Genomic DNA, 19,171 nt, shown 5'->3' with positions numbered 1-19,171 from the left:
GCCACAAGCAGTGTCTGGGAGCCTCCTTGGCACTTCCCTCTGTCCTCAGCTTTATCTCCACTTGGGTGTGCAGCTCCCAGGGCCCTATCTGTGTCCTCCTCTCTACCCTGTGTGTCCTGCCATTGTGTATTTGGGACTAAATGCCTAGGAGGTGATGGAACCTAGATCCCTCTGGTCCCTTGTTCTTCCCTGCTGGAAAACACAGTAAGGGGCTCGCGTGCAGGTTGGTTCTCGTGCGCTCCCCACCTGCTGCCCCCCCCAAAAAACCTCTCTGTGGTCTGCTGTACAGACTGCATCACCTGTGAATGACCAATTCTAGCTGCACGCTAAAGTTCTGTTAAATCACTTAAGATGCTCTGCAGCAGAAATATAATATTGTTTTACTGTGCCCTAAATTAGATGGTGTGCTTTATATAGACATTAATCAATACATGAAAGAGACACCATTAGGGAAGACAGAGTTCTTAGCTTTTAAATGAACTCTTTGCTGTGTTACATCCTAGATTGTGAAAATTGAAATCAATTTATCAATCTAATTTTCTTTTCACAATTTATGCTTTTATTTTTCAATTCGCTCTAATCAGGCAGCAGAGCTAAAGAGCAACAGCTTCTGTGTGCAGTCAATGTCTTCTTCCAGGTTTGCCATGAATTCACAGTAGGCTGCTCCTGTTCGTGGCAGGGGATACACTCTATTAGATGGGATACAAAAGTGATGTTCTCTTGTGCTATGTGATCATTAGAGTTTTTGTGTTCTCTTCATTGTAATGTTGAATTAACCCACTCCAGTAATGTCATCCAACTCTCCTAAATTATTCATCCTTTTCAACTGGCTATGGGAGTCTTCCACTTCCTATCCTACGCTCCTTTGCAGTAAATAAACAGTGGTTGCAGAGATGGCTGTATTTCAGCAGCAAAGGAAGATCTCGATAGATTTTCTCATCCTTCACGGGAGGTACTCTGAGGCTCGGTTAACTTGTGCTTGTGAAGCAGCCAGAGCCTCTGAAGGATGGGATTGCTGTGAAGAAGTGCAAAGCGTTCCTATTATGGACTGAATATTTCCTTCCAAACATATTAGCCAGGTAATCCCCAATGGTGTTTTGCCATTCTGCACTGTTCCAGCTTTTGGTTTCTTCAGGTAGTAAATGTTTCCTGTTTCTAACAAGCTGGGAATCTGATGAAAGCATAGAGAAAACAACCAAGCAGCAGAAGAAACAAACTGTGCAGAAAGCAGTATATTGCTCCTATAGGGTATCTTCAAGTTTGCCTCATAATGATCCGGCAGCTGTGAATCTATACAAACTAGCAATGTTCCAAAGGGCTGTAATTATTAATCTGCTAACGCAGACACAATATACTCAGCCTTCCTCTCATCCTCTCCTAGGAATGGAAAATAATGCTGTAGTGGCAATTACCTTAATGCAATTATCTGAAATGTGAAATTTCATAACAACGCTTCATGTCCTGGTTTTTAGAGAACGGTAAGGAAGCAGGGGCTCTCCCAGAACTGCTGTGCTGCTTTGCTTCAGCTTTTCATCCAGCCAACCCACACGTCCTCATCTCCTGCTGCGGCAGGGAGCCTGCTCGGACAGCGGCGGTGGGCGAGGAGGTGCAGAGCTGCTCCACGTCGGTCCGGCCAGCGCTCGTCCCTCCCAGCCAGCGTTTCAGCTCCTGAGCAGTGCTCAGTGCCATGGGTGTTAGCAGAGCTGTGTTCTGAATAAGGATTCCTGAGATCAAATGGCATCATATGAGCAGACAAGGCAGAGCTCACCCCAATAACCGAATAGACGTAGCTTAGGTGAATTTGTCTTGCTTAGACACAGCTCTTTGTAGCCCTTACCGAGGATAAGGAAAATATAGGAAGCCATCCTTATGGTAATCCCTGGGTTAATGGTAAGCATTAACGAAGCGATTCCTCCAGCCTGCAGAACCCATAGCAACCAGTCATTAAGGACACTCAGCGTGAGGATCCAAGCTAAAGAAAGTTCCTTGAAACACTTGCACACGCACATACCAATCAGACAAGAAAATGTTCTGCAATTTGTTCAAGACAGACTTGAAGACTATTTCAGTGGCCCCATCTCTGAGGAAGGAAGGAACTAATTGCAAAAGGATTTTTAAAAGAAAGATTGTAACTAGCCCCAAACAGTGAAATGGATTTTAGTTCCTCTGCTCTGATAAATATTTAATTATCAAATGTAATGTGAGGATTGGGTTTTGTTCTTGGTTGTTTTGGTAGGCTTTTGTTTGTTTTTATACATACATTTATTTATTTATATTCTGCATTTCCATTGTGACTGACATTCTTGTGTGGCATCTTCAGGCTGATATCTCTTATAATTAGATGGAATTGTCTTTTCATAACGCTAATCTAAACTGACTAATTACTCAATGAATATTTAGCTCCTTGCACAGGCAAACAGTAAGCAGGGAAGCAGCCCTCGCCACCTGCCTGGTTCCCAACTAACTCCGCCAAGGGCACAGGAGGGCCATGGGTGCTGGGGGTGAGGTGTGGGTGGTGCTGGGCGCCCCCCTGCTGGAGCGGCGCCCCGAGACTTCTGTGGAGCCCCGCACCCCGCCTCGTCGCTCTCGTGGCCTCTTTTCCTCTCCCCTCCTGGTAGAATCCTGCACGATTCTTAGCATTTCATTTTTTAAAATCTCATCCCGAGGATGTAATTGCTTGAAAACGTTTATTTACTTAAGGGACTCTTTACTGAAAACTCCAGGCTCTTGACTACTAATATCATACATTTACGTAATTGTGTAATTAGAAATCAAATGACGAATGTTTATTTAGGCTCCATTTTTCACTCATGCCTCCAGTTCTCCCTGTTCCAAGTGCGGCACACTGCTCCGGGCTGATTTCTGCTCTTCTGTGCTCTTGAGCACATGGCCTTTTGCAATATCCCCCTCTCTCCAGCTCAGCAACCTTGCAAATGCCCACACTTAATTCCTCCCTGGCCTCTACTCAAGGCTGATGAATTATTACTCATGCAAAATCTCATTAAAATCATTGAGAATTTGCACAAATGAAGCACCCCAGGATCTGGCAGAATAGCCCTACTCTGCTGCCTTACAGAATCTGTATTAGAGCTGCATCCTTAGCCAATGTACATCACCATCGATGTATGCTGCTGGCTCTAACTAACCCCTACTCCATCCCACATAAACGGCAGTCTTCTTGTATCTCATTTCGTGCAGCAGAATTTTTCCCAGCAGGATTGATAACAATATAGCCTCGTAAATAATGTTCCCCAATGGGATGCTGTATTGGTGTCTGGCTATTAATGGTTGTGTATTTTTCTTCATAATGTTCAACTGCCTTATTTATGATTAATGGGGCTCACTGTCTTTCTAAGGAGTAGTAGAATGGTTATTACTGGCTGGTTTGTTGTTTTTTAATATATATTCTTTTTTCAAATTGAAGTGTTTGTTACTGTTAAAGCCCTCTGCTGTTAAAGGCGTCCTTAAAAGCAAAATGGGAATGTTTGTTTTTCAGTCTCTGGCCATGTGCGACACTTCACACGTACAGCTTGTTCCTGCAAAGGTGACTCCCTCCCCCTGTGTGCCTGCTGCATCCCTGGCGTTCCCTCCTCGAACACAAAATATTCTCAAAATGCATCAGCTTTGGGGGAGCCCGAGTGTCATAAAGCTTCAGCTTCAGTCAGCTGTGCCTCTCACTGCATGAAGGTCTCTATATCTGGCATTTGATGGCCCCAGCCTTATAAGTAGCCATAAAAATGTAAGGGCAACTGCACCTTAAGGTATTGTTTCCACATCATCTCTCCCTGATACATGCAGGCACGTTGCTGTGTGTTAGCAGCCGGTCCTGGCTGGGGATAAATGACTAGCATCGGTTGCAATAAGTGTTACTGAAGGGAGATTTAAAGGTCTTCCCATCTTCACTCTTTACTAGAAGCTGTTTCGATGAGCACCCTCGATTACATCATTCAGAGCATCTGGGCTGAAGCTTCAGCAGCTACAGACTGCGGGTCTGGGTGCCAGGCGGGCACCCTGTGGTGCTGGACGTGGGGAGGGAAGGGAGGTCCCCGGCTACACACAGCTCCCACTGGGGAGGATGCTGGAGCTGGTAGGTATGCTTGATGTTGGCTTTCATCGTTTCGTGATTCCCACTGAAACTACACCCATCGGTTAGGACTCTGAAAGTGCAGGGGAATAAAACTCCTAATTTAAAACGGTCCCAAAAATGCCTTTTGGCAGCTTTATTGCGTGATTCTCACAAGAAAAGGAACAGATGCAGTTTAAGTTTCTGCTGCACACAGGAGCCACTTTGATAATTCTGTTGATAGCTTACAAAAGGCGTGGTGACAGGAGGTTTGTTTTCACTGAGAGCGAGAGCGAGGTGTGCTGTGGGGCCTTGCCGGGACCCTCCTGGACGTGTGCCCGAGCTCACCGGCACCACGCAGCTTTCCATGGAGCCCGGCGAATAGGAGGAGGTTTGTGCCTCCAGGGAAACTGGGCCTGTGCATTTCCGTGGTGGAAATCTCAAGAGATTGTGTTAACTCCAAGAGGGATGTTAACAACCCTGCTGGCACCAGATCCCTATCAGTGTGAGAACGGGGAGCTCAGTGTCCACCTCAGCCCCAGTCCCCACCAGCTTGGCTTTGGCTGAGGAAGGCCACAGGGAGCTACCAACTGTAAGTGCTGGCTGCGACTCTGCTGCTGAAATAATGAGATAACCCCAGCAAAACCAGTGGCAACCCTGCCAGCATCCCAGTGCCGTGTCCCCCTGCCCAGCAGATGGGTCCCTGCTGTCCAGATGTTGTCACCAGGAAGTCCTGTCAGGGGTTGCTGGCCAGGGTCTCGTTCTCGCCTGTCAGACTTGACATCTTCAGTGTATAATTAAATGCCAGGACGCGAGCAGCAGAGCAGGTGCATGCTAATGAGGAGATCAATTTTAATTATGATTTTAATTAAACACCCAATCCGGTAGGAAATATGACAAGCAGGCTAGAAATGCAAAATTTATAATGAGGAAAAAGAATGGCAAGAGAAAGGAGACAGAAACAAGGAGCGTGCACCAGCAGAGTGCTGGGGACAGCGCTGCGGTAAGGCGAAGCGGCTGCTGGGCGGGAGGGATGTCCTGCTGGGGCTGGGGCAGCCAGGTGGGCGCCCACGGGCAGGACAGACCCGGGCAGGCTGTGCCTTCCCAGGAGCCTCGCTGGAAGCAGGACATTGCCAGGCGTTCTCCAGGCAGTGCAAGGCATGGATGAAACCCCTCTGGTTCCCCTTTGTGAAGCATTTGCAGTAGCACTGACCCATCTAAATGTTTGTTTACTATGAGTGCACAATACATGTGAGATGAAGGATGGGTTGGTGGTGGAAAGCCAGGGCTGAAATTGAGGGCATCTTGGTCCATTCCCTCCCTAACCAAGCCTGCGTCCTTCCCCAGCCTCCGCTCGCAGAAGAGGGATGACAGCACCTGGCTGCCCCTGGGCTGTGAGCCCCTCAGGGTGGGCTGTGGCTGCGAGCGAATCGCTCTGCTCAGCAGGATGCTCTCAGCACAATCAGAAGACAAAAAAGAAGCTGGAATTGTCTTGCTGTTGCTGTAACTCGATAAAGAAAGCCTGATGCTCAAAAAAAAATGCGTAATGTTCTGCTGTTGTTTTTTCCATCCCTGTTCCCTGTAGGTCCTATACAATCCCAGCGGGTGGGCTGGGCAGCCCCCTGCCAGAACCCTTTTGGCGGGGGCAGGCGGTGCCTTTGCTGCCTGCTCAGCAGAGGCTGCAGTAGCTGGATGTATGGCACTGGAAGCCGGGGACGATGCGACTGCACCTCTGTTTAAAAACAGATGTGTCGATTTAGGCTCCGTGGCAAAACACAGGAGGAGGGGGAAATCGGCTCGATGGTAGCCAGCTGAGAAAGGAACAAAACGGAGAGGAGAGCCAGGGACTTGTGTGCTCGGGTAAACAATGGGGTGTGCAACCACACAGCAAAAATAAGCTATAAAGGGAATTACCACTAAATGGAGATCTTTGGCGAGATGCTTCACAGAGGCCCGTGTCACGGGGGGCTGCGGTTTTGGATCACGGATGAGAGGAAACCTTTAGGATCCCTCAGTGCACAACCCAGTATGTGTGACTGCTCTGGATTAAGTCCTATGTGACCCAGGGCATGCTGCGAGAGAGCAAATTCATCCCTGATTTCAAGTTTCCCCAGAGCAGGGAATCCCCCACTGTTCCTGCAGTTGATAATTTTCACTGCATTGCTCATCCAAATCCGTTTGGCTCCAGCTCTCAACATGCTGTCTTTGCAATAGCATGCCTTTAACCCATAGATGTGTGAGACACTTCAGGCAGGTTTTTCTCTCCCCAGCATGGGCACAGGTAGACTGGAGTCAGCTCGTTCTGTCGCTCCTGTCTTGACGTGTGTGCCCATCGAGCTCCTGAGGTGTGGAGGAGGGTGGTGGCACCCCAGCTTGGTGCCCTCCCCATGGGACAGCGGCACGGTCCCACGGAAGGACGGGAGGCAAGGCACACTCCGCTGGCACAAGGCCCAGGGAGAGGAAAGGCCGCGGTAAGTGCCGACTGTCTCGTCAGCTAATCAGAATTGAACGCTCCCGATTATGTATTTAACGTGAGTACAGATGCTGGGAGCGGGGTTTTTAAGCTCATCAGTTATCTGAACTCACCCCTGGGCCCCGTCCCTCCCTCTAGTCTCCCCCTGACTCTGCAGAGATATTGATTTTGCTGTTTTTCACTATTACATATTATAAATTGACTTCAGCAACCCTTTTCCCTAACTAATGAGGCCATTAGCGATAGGGCGTAGGCGGACAGGCGGCTAACCCAAGATCAATCAGACAGGGTATCAGTCTGCGCCGCGAGACAGCCACAGGCGTGGGCCCCGCAAAACACAGTGCAACTGGTACCCGGTACCCGTGCCCAGTGCCCGTACCCGCTGCCTTCCCTGGCCACGTCCCTAAGGGATGCTGCACGGGGGTGTGCGAGGACCGTGAATCCACAGGGCTCGATGTGTAGATGCAGAGGCCGTAAGGAATTTGAGGTGGCTGTCTGGGAGCATGCCATTTCCCAGAGCTGTTCTGCAATTCTCTGCACCTTTCTGTGCAGTTTGGCTCCTGGCCTTGGTGTCTGAATTAGGGTGAATTATGAGGACCTGTGAATGGAGCCATTTGGTTGCAACAAGCCCTGTTCCCCACCTTCCCCGAAACAAGGAGGCTCAGAGGCAGCCCCGTCAGGGAGAAGCCAGCATCCTTCCGCAGCCCTGACCAGCCACTCCCCCGCCGGGCCCGGCTTTTGTTTGCTGGCTTGAAGCTTGCTTTGTGGATTTCTCCCTCCCGTTTAATTAGCTGCTTTGAGAGCTCAGGCAGAAACCGAAAAGCACTGGCCTGTGTTTTTTACATAGCATGAGAGCCTCCCTGCATTTTTACCTTTCACCCTCTGGAAATGTCAGAGCAGCAGGGAATCCATGCTGCTTTGTTGCCTCTACTGTTTTAATAACTTTATGGCTCGCAGTCCTCTGGTGGCCTGTTCTGCCCACCTCCCTCTCGGAAGAGGAGAGCGCGCAGGGAGATAACAGCCCATCTGATGTAGAGGAGGCAGGGAACAGGAGCACCACATATATCTTTAACCCTGTGCGTCGGTTGGGTCATTTCATTTAGGCAGTAAGGTATTTTCTGCCGCCTGAGCAGCAGAGTCCCATGCACTCTTCACACATTGTCCCAGTAAATCATTCTGGCCGGATAAAAACGAAAGGGACTGTTAGTTACTTATCTGGGTCTCAATTTAAAAGCCTGCAGTTAAGGGGGGAGCGGGTGTGCAAGGAGGGAGGGGGCTGGTGGGGAGCGGGGCACCTCGCTCACCTCTGGCAGTGGGTGATTGTTAGAGCTGAGCCACCTCTGGCTGCAGGAAGCAATTTGTCTCCGAGAGGCTGACAGGGGCTCCTTTTTTCTCCACTTACTCCTTGCTCAGAAATAAAAGGGGCATCTGCTCACATGAAAAGCAGGGAAGGCTCCAGGTTTCCCTTGTAAGGTCTCTCCCAAGCTGGCACAGACTGGCAATTTGTACAAATGACACTTCCCTGGGAGGAAAGACCCACCCCAGCTTCCAATTTGTGCCTCATCAGTCTGCTCCAGCTCCTCTTCTCCTGACTTTCAACCTAATTTGTGATACTCTGGCTCTGTTCTCCATCTCCCCAGTGGCTGGCCACTGTCAAAACAGGCCAGCCCTTCCCTGGCAAGCAGCGATGATCGCAGGGACAAGTGGAACTGCCCCGGCTGCTGGGTTATTCTGCATCCTGCCGAGGCTGTGCTCCTGCTGGTCCTGAGCGCGGCACGGCCCGCGATGGGGACCCAGCCCTGGCATCAGCACTTGGCCGTGCATGGACGCCCAGGCCAATGAATCCACATTAGTTCTCAAAGCGGATTAGTTAAACCCTAGCAAACTCCTTTGTGGGTGTTTTTATTCAGTATTAGAGTGGTTCTAATTCGATTTATCTTAATTCACTTACAATTTGCGTATAATTAAACTACAGTGAACCAGGGGATCTGATTTACCCAGCACCAGTGAAATCTGATGAGGACTGTGAATCAGCCATCTCAGTTCACTGCACAGTGTATTAATATAAATTGAAATCAATGGTGTTTTACATTAATGCTTTCTTGAATGTCCATATACGTGCATGTCTGGAAGAGAGCATTGAAGGCATTTGTCTTCAGGGAAAAACACTGACTCCTCTCCTTTGTGCTCATGCACAGCACCCAGGATCAGCTCTTGGGCTTCTTATCCATTCTCCCTATTTCCCCACATCTTCCCAGAAAATGCACTGTCTGAAATGATCTGAAGTTGCCTATTTAGCTGCTGTCGTGCTGCAGGCGAAAGGCTAGGATGGGAAGACTCGAGCCCAGCTGGAGAGGCGCTCTGGACCACGAGGGCAGACTTCTGGGCACCCTGGGCACAGGAGCCTCCCCTTCCCGCCCCTCAGCTCCATTCAGAGCCAGATGCTGGGAAACAACCCTTAAATCCAGAATTCTCGTGTTACAAAGCGGTGGAGCGCTTGCAGTTAGATACCCTCGCACACTCGAAACGACAAAGCCAAGCACCCTGTTGTTGTAAGTGCCATAGTTATAATGCACGCCTGTAATAACCAGGTGCAAGGAGAGCGAGAGAAAGCGTGTTCCTGGATCTGAATAGTACCCTGTCCCCGCAAATGACCACGGATATCTTCGTCTGGCACGCAGCTGGCCAGGAGGCGAGCAGGAGCCGTGCAACTTTGGTTTAACGCCTCCCTCTCATCACCGTGTTTGTCTGGCTAAACACTGCTGCAAGGAAAGCTGATTGCCGGGCAGCGAGCTCCAAACCCTCCTGGAAGGAGCAACAGAAGCCTCTGATGGGGAAAAAGGAAGGCAGGGCCCCGCTCCCTGCAGCTCCGGCTCCAACAGCTCCAAGCGCCGGTCCCGGGTGCTGCGCACCCACCGCCGGCCGCCCCTCCCCAGCCCGGGGCCTGCCCAGGAGGCGAACGTTTGCTTTGGTTTGTAAAATGATCCGTGTAATTAGACAAAAGAGTTAAACGGAAGGATTTATTCCTACAAAAGTGTCTCCTAATGGCACTAACACCTGACAAAAGGGGGTCATTATCACAAGATAATGGACCTTGTCAACATTAAGCTCTCTTAGGACGCAATTCAACACACTCAATTATCTTCTAATCAGGGCCATTTTGTCAGAGGTTATTGCCCTAAGGAATCAATTAGATTATATATACGTCATTAATATTTTATGGAGAAATCGTTCGCACGAAAGTGTTAAATACCTCCGCAAGGCTCCTGCCCGCCCCCGGGGCAGGCGCTCGGGGTGCGGGGCGGTGCGGGGCGGTGCGGTGCTGGGCGGGTGCCCCGAGCCGGGCTGGCAGCACCCAGCCCTGGTGCTCAGCCCTGGTGCTCAGCCCTGGTGCTCAGCCCGGGGCCCCAGCGCCTGCGGGCTCCATCCGCATCCAGCTGAGCTTCGGCGCTGCCTGCGGGTCCCTGTCGTCGGCCCCGGGGAGGACGTGGCCGGTAGGGCTGCTCTCACGTGCTCCCAGCCCGCTGGCTCTGAAGTTATTTTAATGCTCCGAGTTATATTTAACTCAAGCCATAATAGTTTGGCACTTAGAAACCTCTCTGTTTTATTAAGTAAGGCATTTGGATACTTGCAAGTGATGCTAGTTGGAAAATGGAGCTGCAGAAAATTGCGGAGAAAGTGATTTATTTTCATTAACATTTTTTTTTTTTTTTTTTCCAGAAAAACAGTTCTCTGCCACCTGCCCATTACTCGATTCATCCAGTACATGTCATCTCCTGGACTGGAAGCTCCTGGAGGCAAAGGCTGCTATTCGCCGTGTGTGGGCACATCACCAGCTGTAATGGGGCTATGACTAGGTAAAGGCTTCTAAAAATGCCACCTCAGTGAAACCGTTACAATAATTATGATGATTGTATAGGGTGCCAAATGTCCTTAACATCCAAAGATTTCAGTTCTCGAGCAACATCCATTAAAATTAATCCCTTTGGGAGGCTTTTTCCAAATATTTCTGTGGTGGGTTCATGCTGTTTTCATTCTCTCAGGTGGATTTTTGTGCTGGTAAAAATACAATGTAGAGAGTGAACTTAATATAAGGAAAATAAGTATAATAACCTAGTGGCGTTACAAAATGTTGCAATATTCCTGCATCATCCAAGCTTTCTGTGTGTAAATAAAGAATTCAGCTTCTCATTGCCCTGTTCCCTGGTGACATTGCCCTCCCACACTCCTACGCCTGTTGCAGCGTGGCACCTATTGAGTACCTGAATTTTGATGCTTACCAAAACCTTGTCTGGCTCTTTGTTCCCTCTGATGGACTTGTCAGAAGCCCTCTCAAAAGAAATAAAGCTCCTTAAGAAGTGGCAGTACAGTCTAAGGCAATGAGTTCTTTGACATGTGTTTGCAGGGTCTCCGGGCATCACGGTGCAGAGCGTGTTCCAGGAGTTAGAGGTGCAGAGAAACCCCCCCGCCCCACTCCATGTCTCCTCTTCTTGCATCTGGTCTCCTAGATGCAAAAGGCAAGTGTTTCACATTAATGGGGATTGACATATGGTAGGACTTTTTTTTTTTTAAAGTAGTTCTTCTCATTCCCTAGGCAGTTTTGATGTGAATATTAATATTAGCATAATTTCATGATGATTAGAGAACACAATTAGGGGCTATTAATAATGACACAAATAATGACATTTAAGGCCTCATTTTCATGTGAGTAATACTCTGTCTGGTGGTATTTAAACAGCTCTGTCTAGCACAATTACTGCGGTGCCAAGGTGCAATCGCATAATCGCAGTATCAATCATGCAGCTCCTTGCCAGCTCCTGCCCCCTGCAAAAAGAACTGGCAGTTCAGTGTCTCCCGTCACCTGCAACGAGGCTGGAAGGGACGGGGATGTCAGCGAGCGGAGATGTTGCAGAAGAGTCTGGAGAAACTCTGACAGCGCCACAAAGTCAGCAAGCTGCTCCAGTGAGAGGCTGCCTGATGGGAGAGGGTGTTGCCATCTAAGAACGTCCATAAGCGTTCCCATCAACTTCTGCTCCCCTGAGCACAGTCACAACACCAGTGACCCGGCAGCTCGTGTTGTGGCAGGTCACAACTAGAACAGCACGGAGAAACGATAGGCCAGCACCGTTTGGAGGCTCGGGGGGACTGGATGGCAGTTTTCCAGTTCCACCCCATCTGGGAAAGCTCCGGGACCTGACTTCTGTTCTTGGTCTGCAGGGCATCCTCAGGCAAAACCCTCATCTCCCTGAACCTTAGTTTCCTTGGCCTTGGGGATAAAGAAGGAAAACTTTGCCGTAATATTAGTATAGCACTGTGCCTGTAACTTGCTGTTATCCTGCTGCCATTCTGACTGTAGCCTCGTATCTGCCTTGCTCTCAAAAGCTCCCATTTCACTGAGAATTCCCCCAGCAAACTGTGTGAAATGCCACGAGAATCCCACCTGATCTTCCCTGTGATCTCCAGGAGGCTGTCTCCCACACCCCACTGCAAAATCACCCCCTAATGGACTTGTTCCAGCTTAACTCCACTGAATTCGGGCATTGAAAACGCCCCATTTCTTTTACAATACGCTCACTGCCGAGATCAGCCCTTGAAAGTGGCCGTGCTGTGCTAATGTGAGTTAATGGAAACCTCTGAATCAATTTTTTGCTCCCTGAAGAAAATCCCCCTGCTTTATGCAGCAAAAGCTGTAATACTGAAAATGGCTTCAGATTTTTGATAGAGAAGAAGGGGACGGGGAGGAAGGTGTGCTGTAGCTCCACAACGAGGGGTCAAGTGTGGCTTCTCGGGCTGCTGGCTGGTCTCATGCGGTGCCTCCCTGGTGGCACCATTCTGTCCACGTCCGGGGGGCTCAGAGGAAGTGTGCCTCCTCTCACCTGGCAGAGAATAGCGGTTCTGGGGTAGCAACCACCTTCTCAATTACAAAATCCCATGTATCTGGAACCCCAGAAGCACAGAGGCAGATGGCAACGCAGGGCTGTTGGGTCCCATATGGGACCATGTGCAATGCCAAGCTTGCAGACCATTGCCCCCAGCCATCCCAGAGGATCTCCCAGCTGCACATAGAACCTGGCCGGGCTGGGGCATCCCTCTTAGACACTGTAATTCATTTTCGATGGAGAAGGTGAGTGACTAAACAATCCAGGCCCTCCTTCTTCAAGTCCTACCTACCAAAGTCCTCTGATGGTCTCACAGGAACAGCTAGAAGAAAGTCCTGAAAGATCCTGGTCTTATGCAGTGGCCAAAGATCCACATGTTGCTTAGATGCCCAGGCTGCGTTTTACTTGGATCCTGACGTGACTGTCAGTGCTACAAGTGTGTGTGCAGGAATCCCCCAGGCAGCGGATGCAGAAGTGCGCTCCATTTGTTAGGCATTATGTACACCTATAATTCACACATACAACACGCTGCAATAAACAAAGTATTTTCATTAAATTCTTAAGACAAACAGCTTCAGGCTATCCTGCATCTCAATGCACATACAAACATCTCAGTAAAATTCTGCTCATTCAGACTTAACGTTTAATTTCACAGAGAGCATTTTCATACAATCAGGCACTCAATTTTGCATGCACAGTCTGGTGCCTGCAGTTACTTTGCAAGTGCAAAAGCTCATGTATGGACCTGGAAAGGAGGTACTCAAATTCTGGCAGCCTGATTTACAGACAGAAATGGGTAGGTTTTGAATGGCCACCAGGAATGGAAACAACTTTGCAGGCAGGGCTCTCAGACCTCTTGCAATTTGCAGGCTAAGATTTCCCGAAATTATCATGGGTTCATCCACTCTTAAGGTTCTCAACTGAGACAGATTTTTGGGAGATGTGTTGCTGAGAATTTTGTCAAAACGCGGTCTGCTTGAGGGCCTCTCCATTTGGACCCCACAAAGACAAGGAGTCCTTTTCCCTTTCCTGCATGTTTTTGATGTTTTCAAAAATACCTTAAGTCCTTGCTGAGGCTGTAGGAGAGGTTTCAGAGGTCGTGCACCTGTCTCTGGACAAGCTCTGCAGCCGTACTCAGTGCTGAAGAAGAGCACAAGCAGTGTCAGAGGGAACAAAGACCAGAAATCAGGCTGGTGTTTGGGCAAGGCAAGGAGCATCGCACTTCCCAAGAGAGCGCTCCCCAGAGCTGGTGCTTGCGAAGCAGGCAGAAGATCACCCTGGAGAAAAGCAACCCCTGCGGGGTTCCTGAGGCTTCCTCTTCAAACCCTGTGACCTCCTGACACCTCCTGACAGCGCAAAGCCAGCCAAGGCCTTGTGTTTCCCCCAGCGAAGGCAGGACTGCTGGTGGGAGGGGGCAAGGCTCTACAATAGACAGCAAACGCCACCAAGCAAGCTATTAAACTTTAATCAAACAATGCAGAAGGCTACAGAGATAATACTAAAATTTAATGAGCCAGTCTTGTTGGCTTCCCGGAAGAACTGCATTACGGTAAATGTGTTGCTCCTGAAAGGGGTCTGACTTTCAGATACCATCCACAAACCCTCCCTAGTCTTTGTTCACCAGAAGAAACGACGTGTGAAGTAGTTCATTATGGCTGGTTAAATGAGTTTTTTTTCTCTCCCTCCTCCAGATACCGATTGTTTCTTTTGCTTTCTCATCTCCCTGCAAGTTATTTATTCCAGAATTTTGTCTCCTGCTTTAGAGCACAGAAACTGAAAGGCCTCGCAGTCCAGCATAAATGCAGACCCTCTTTGAATAAGTGGGATGTTAAATTGGTTTAGTCAGCCTGCCTCAACCTGCAGTGATCTTTTCTCTGGGTGCCCCTTGATCCTGCTAAGGGGTTCAGTCCCAGTTTCCTCCCAGCCTCAGCTACCCTACTCCCTGGTGCCCAGGAACACTTAATGCAGTCCTCGAGCAAGTTCGTGCTGGCATGACGGTAGGGTTGTGGCTCAGTTTTACTGCTCTGGGTTCTCAAAGCACAAAACCAGCTGCTAAATCTAAACCTTCTTTTGCTCTCTACCTTGCAGCTTGTGGGATGCAAAGGTAGCAGGCTGCATTAGCCCAACACTGGGGGAGAGAGGGGAAAACATCTTTAATGCAGATTGTGACAAACATTGCAGCCAAACTCCTGGGTGGGCCTGGAGATGGTGGGGCGAGCGTTTCTCTCACTGGGGCATTTGGGGTTCCTGCAGCCATGCTGCCGAGTCCAGCATCCTACTGCTGTGGTTAACCAAGAATCAGCACGCAGGTTTTGGATGGACAGGAAGGAAAAGCACAAAACAAATTTTTTTTTTTTTTTTCAGCTAAGAACTTGCTCTACCTCCCAGTTTAGGATGCAAGCAGCATAGCATCCAGAACTACACAGCTGCATGGAGCAATTCAAAAATTGTCTTGTTGGACTACAATGTGCCAATTTTTCAAATTTACAGCCATTTTCAGTATTACAGCTTGTGGCACTAAAGCCAGGAGGATTTTCTTCAGGGAGCAAGAATTGATTCAGAGGTTACCATTACTGCATGCTACCGCAGCATGGCCACTCCTGGAGCTGCTGTAGGGCAGGAGGCTTTTAAACACTGGAAGGGGGAGGCTTCGGTGACCAGATTGCACGGACCTCAGGGCAGAGAGATGATGCTTGGATACTGCAGGAAACGGGAGGGCAAAACAGCCAGTCAGAGCACCCCGTCTAGACTGAGCAGGGTTGGCAGGGTTTCCCGCACCATTTTAATATGCCTAGTTGAACTCAAGGCTTAGGAAAGTAAATTAGTCCTTGGGCTGGAGCCAGGTCCGTGGTACTCTTGTGCTCTGCTTGCAGCTCACAGAAATGCAGTTAATTTGGGGACTGATTGCGGTGATGCTTCAGGGTAATATGTAAGGGGGTGACAGTCAGGTGGGGCCCCACGAGAACACATGCAGTGACTGGGCTTCAGAGTGGGTTTGGCCATGGCTGTTTTGGCTGCACTTCCACTTGCATCTCCAGCCTCGGCTTATTTATATGATAGGAAAATGTCACTCACTGCTCTGCTAAGGCAGGCTTTCCCAAAAATCCCCTTCAAAAGCATTTCTGGGCAGTACCTGGCCCAGCTCGGAGCTGCTGTCATGATGAGCAGCACCCACTGCAGCCAGCAGCTCCGTCTGGCAGGACGAAGCACAGTGGCAGTGCCTTTCACTGCCAGGCCATGAAACCTGCTTCAGCTGCTGTGGGCTTTTCTCTGTTCCCCTCCCCAGCTTCCCATCACCTTGCCTTTATTATTATTATTTAACAAATATTTGTTATTATTTGCATTTCATTATTACTCCTGGTGAGATGAGCTCTGCTCTTGCTGTGCAGTGGCTCTCTGGGGGGCTGCAGGGCAGTGCTGGGGGCAGGTGGGGCAGGGCAGACTGATGATGGTCACCCCAAGGGCTTGCAGCTGTTTGGCACGGGGGAGGCCATATAGTGGGGTGGGGGCTGCTGCCCTGGGGGTGCTGTGTTGGAGCCATGGTGAGTGGGGGGCTCTGTGGGCATGTAGTGTCCCCACCTGCCTGGGGAGCTGCTGGGCTGGGAGGGGGAGCTTGTACTGCTAAGTGCTGACAGGACGTCGCTGTCAACACAATGTTCCGCCTTGATGAACCTTCATATATAAAGATATTTAATGAATTAGTTAATTAATGACTGGAGTTTGATTGATGGATCATACGGAGTTCTCAGCAGGGTGAGCCTGACCCTGGGATATTGCTGCTGTTGCTTAAATGCATCCCCTCGCTGGTCCGAAGCACTCCGTGTTCTGGTAATTTGCATGCATTAAGTGTAGCTCCTTAATAGGATGTAATGTTAGTGAAAAGCCAAAAGCATAGCAGCTGTAACTTAAAAGACAGCCCCATTACTGCAAGCCTTATAATTAGGGTAAGAGGGAGACTTGTGCTGCCATATGTTAAACTCTTTTGAGGTTAATAGCTCTGTAAGATTTTGCAATTTAAAAAAATTAGTCTTGAGGAATGATGACAAGGCTCATCAATGAGACTGTTCAAATGGGGGGCCAGGGATGCTCTGCCCTGCTGCAGCCTCATCGCTCAACTTGCCAGGCTCTGGAGACGGAGATGCTTGCAGGCATCCTGTGCCCTCGGTCACTGCTGTCCTGCCCTCCTCTCCCCAAGCCCTTCTGTAAAAATCTTTATTTCTGTCCTCTGTTCCCTTTGCCTGCTATCTGTGCCTCCCCAGCTGCGCCCAGGGGGTGGTCGTGGCTTTGTTTTACCAGCTGTGGACAGCGTGTGTTAGCAGCCCTTCTCTAGCTGCACTGCTTTTTTTGCAGCCAACTTGTTTAAATTAGAAGTAACAGCTGATGCCTCTAGGTCCCTGGTCTAGTGTTTGGCTGATATGCTGGGGCGGGTAAAAATAACCCTTCTGCAGTACTTGTTCATTAAAGTCCTTGTCCTGTGTAATCTCTGGAAAGTGCCCTCTGCTTCAGGTAGCAGCGCCCTCAGCGAACGAAGGCTCTGCGAGGCTGGGCTGGGTCAGGGCTCTGTGTCGGGGGGAGCCCGCTCCTGGTGCTCTGTGTTTTCCCCAGCCAAGGTGGGAGTCTCATCTTGGTGGGGGCTGAGAATCACAGCTCTTGTGTTTTCCTCCATAGCTGCTTTTCTTGCTATCCTGTGTCATGTGGGCAGATTATTCTACCTTACTAGCCACAATTTCCTCATCCATAAAACTGAGACTAAAAATGTGCTTGTTAAGGGCATCACAGGGCCGCCTGCATCTACAAGGGCTTTGAAGTCCTCTTGTTAAAAGTACCGTGGAAGTGCAAGGCATTTATTATTATTATTACGTGAGATGGGTGGCTATCAGGCAGCAGCCAGGCTCTGAGGTCTGTTATGTCTGCGGTGGGCTGGGTGCCAGGACCCTCGGAGCACCCCGATGCTCGTGCAGTTGGTGCTGGCAGCTGGTGCTGGTTGCCCAGGTGAGGAGTTCTTTGGGCATTGGCTTGTTTACTCCTGTTGCTAAATGACTGGTAAATAGTATTTATAAATAGTGAAGAGGAAAAAGATGGGACTACTTGTTTTGGGAAGGTTACACGTGAAGCTTTGTTGCAGAGGCTGCAGCAGGGCTGTTCCGCTTTGGCTGTGTACGGGTGCAAATGGGCCCACACGGTAGGAAGCGAGGATGGATGGTGGTGCTGAGATCAAGTCAGACAGGCTTGCTAAATATTAATGTTCTCAGCTACAATTGTGGAAGACTTTAAGGTCATCCTGAAATCATTTTAATAGTTTCCTACCTCCCTCCCTATTAAAGTGTTTAATTGCTTTTTTATTTAAATGCATCAAGATTTCCTGATACGGTAGTCCTTTTGGCACACTTGTCCTCCTCAGAGGAGCTGGAGAAACTGGAAAAAAAAATTCTCGAAACTTCAGGTTATGGCTGTATTTGGGATAAGATATGAGGTTGTTAAATCCTTTCCATCAGAGTTGAGTATCGTGGTTTTGGGGCTATTTTGAGTATTGAACTGAGTTTCAGCTTTGTAAGTTCATGTTCCTTTCTTTCACTACTTGAAGAAAGAAGCCTCAGCTTTTCAAGTACTTCAAGCTGCTCAACTACCATTGTTTCTGGGATACTGCTTGTGTGCTTTCTGAGGAGTTTGGGTGCAAGGCAGTTATGGATTTCTGCTGGGGAGATGCACTTCTGGGGACCCTTAGGTGGTCTGACATCTTGAGCAGGGTTGTTTCAGTGTTGTATGGTACCTGGCATGACAGAGTCCAGGTCTGTTGTGTTTAGCGGCACCTATGTAGCTGATAAACATACTGCTTGGCAGCCTACCCCTCAGGAACAGACAGCAAGCTGCCTTTTTCCCTTCCCCATCGTATGCTTCAATGTCAAAGGCAAAATCACCATCTTTGGATCAATAGCAAAGCCATTAAAGTGTGTCTTCCATTTCTTTGTGTGATGCTGCTGTGTTCATCACTCCATTGGCAACTGTTTTATAACAAGTTCATTTCTTCTTGTAGCGGGAAATACTTCACTGTCCTGTCCTCATTTCTGCAGGTCGACCATGAGATGGTTGATCCCTTAGCAGAGAAGACGGGTTAGAGAGGTTTTTGGAGTGGAGTAGCTATATGGCTGCAAGTTTCCAGCAGAGAGGAGGAGCTGCCAGCCTACAGCTTGCTCACGCTTCAAAATATAGCTGCACCTGGGGCAGCAGCAGTGCAAGAGCATGAATAAATTGCTTAGACTCCTTTTGCTCAAAGGGACTTACACATTTGCAAGCATATTCTAAAGCATAACTCTCCTACACAGGAGCATGAAAAGCCCTTCACTGCCCTCTTTCACATTCTTCTGAGAAATCTGCCCAGGCTATCATGCTTACAGGGAGCAAGCTGGATTGGCAGGTTTGAGGTCCGGTACAGCCTATGGATCACTTCACTACCCATTTTATTCCTGGTTCAGCATCTGTAACTAGCTGATGCACAGAGCATGTGCAGTGTCTGGACATCGCCCGATGTATCATGATATGCTCAATGTATTTTCTTAGGTACCTTGGTGCTGGAACACCCTCAGCACCATACTGAGAACTGAGACTGGTCAGTTGTAACTGTAAATCTTATTTGTGCTCTCCTTTAATTGTCTATATTGAGCAGGCATGCCAGGATGTTTTGGTCCTGCGCTTCCCTTGGCTCTGTTTGCTGGGAACAAAGCTTAATCCAGCAGCTCATCTGGGTTTCCATCTACT

General features: G+C 49.1%; 1 long non-coding RNA gene across 1 annotated transcript in view; it reads left to right on the top strand.

Annotated features, from left to right (window-relative positions):
• Nucleotides 1–19,171, top strand: part of LOC308182806 — a 68,476-nt gene that overhangs the window by 1,803 nt on the left and 47,502 nt on the right. The window contains exons 2-5 of the long non-coding RNA XR_013942095.1: nucleotides 1,473–9,507; nucleotides 10,257–10,393; nucleotides 10,942–11,053; nucleotides 11,275–16,243. This is a non-coding gene — a long non-coding RNA (uncharacterized lncRNA). The remainder of the gene's footprint in view (nucleotides 1–1,472; nucleotides 9,508–10,256; nucleotides 10,394–10,941; nucleotides 11,054–11,274; nucleotides 16,244–19,171) is intronic.

This window comes from Anser brachyrhynchus, assembly GCF_964034855.1.
Source record: "Anser brachyrhynchus genome assembly, chromosome: 25".
NCBI lineage: Eukaryota > Metazoa > Chordata > Aves > Anseriformes > Anatidae > Anser > Anser brachyrhynchus.
The sequence above is the reverse complement of the archived record's forward strand: the minus strand, read 5'-3'. Positions and strand labels throughout refer to the sequence as shown.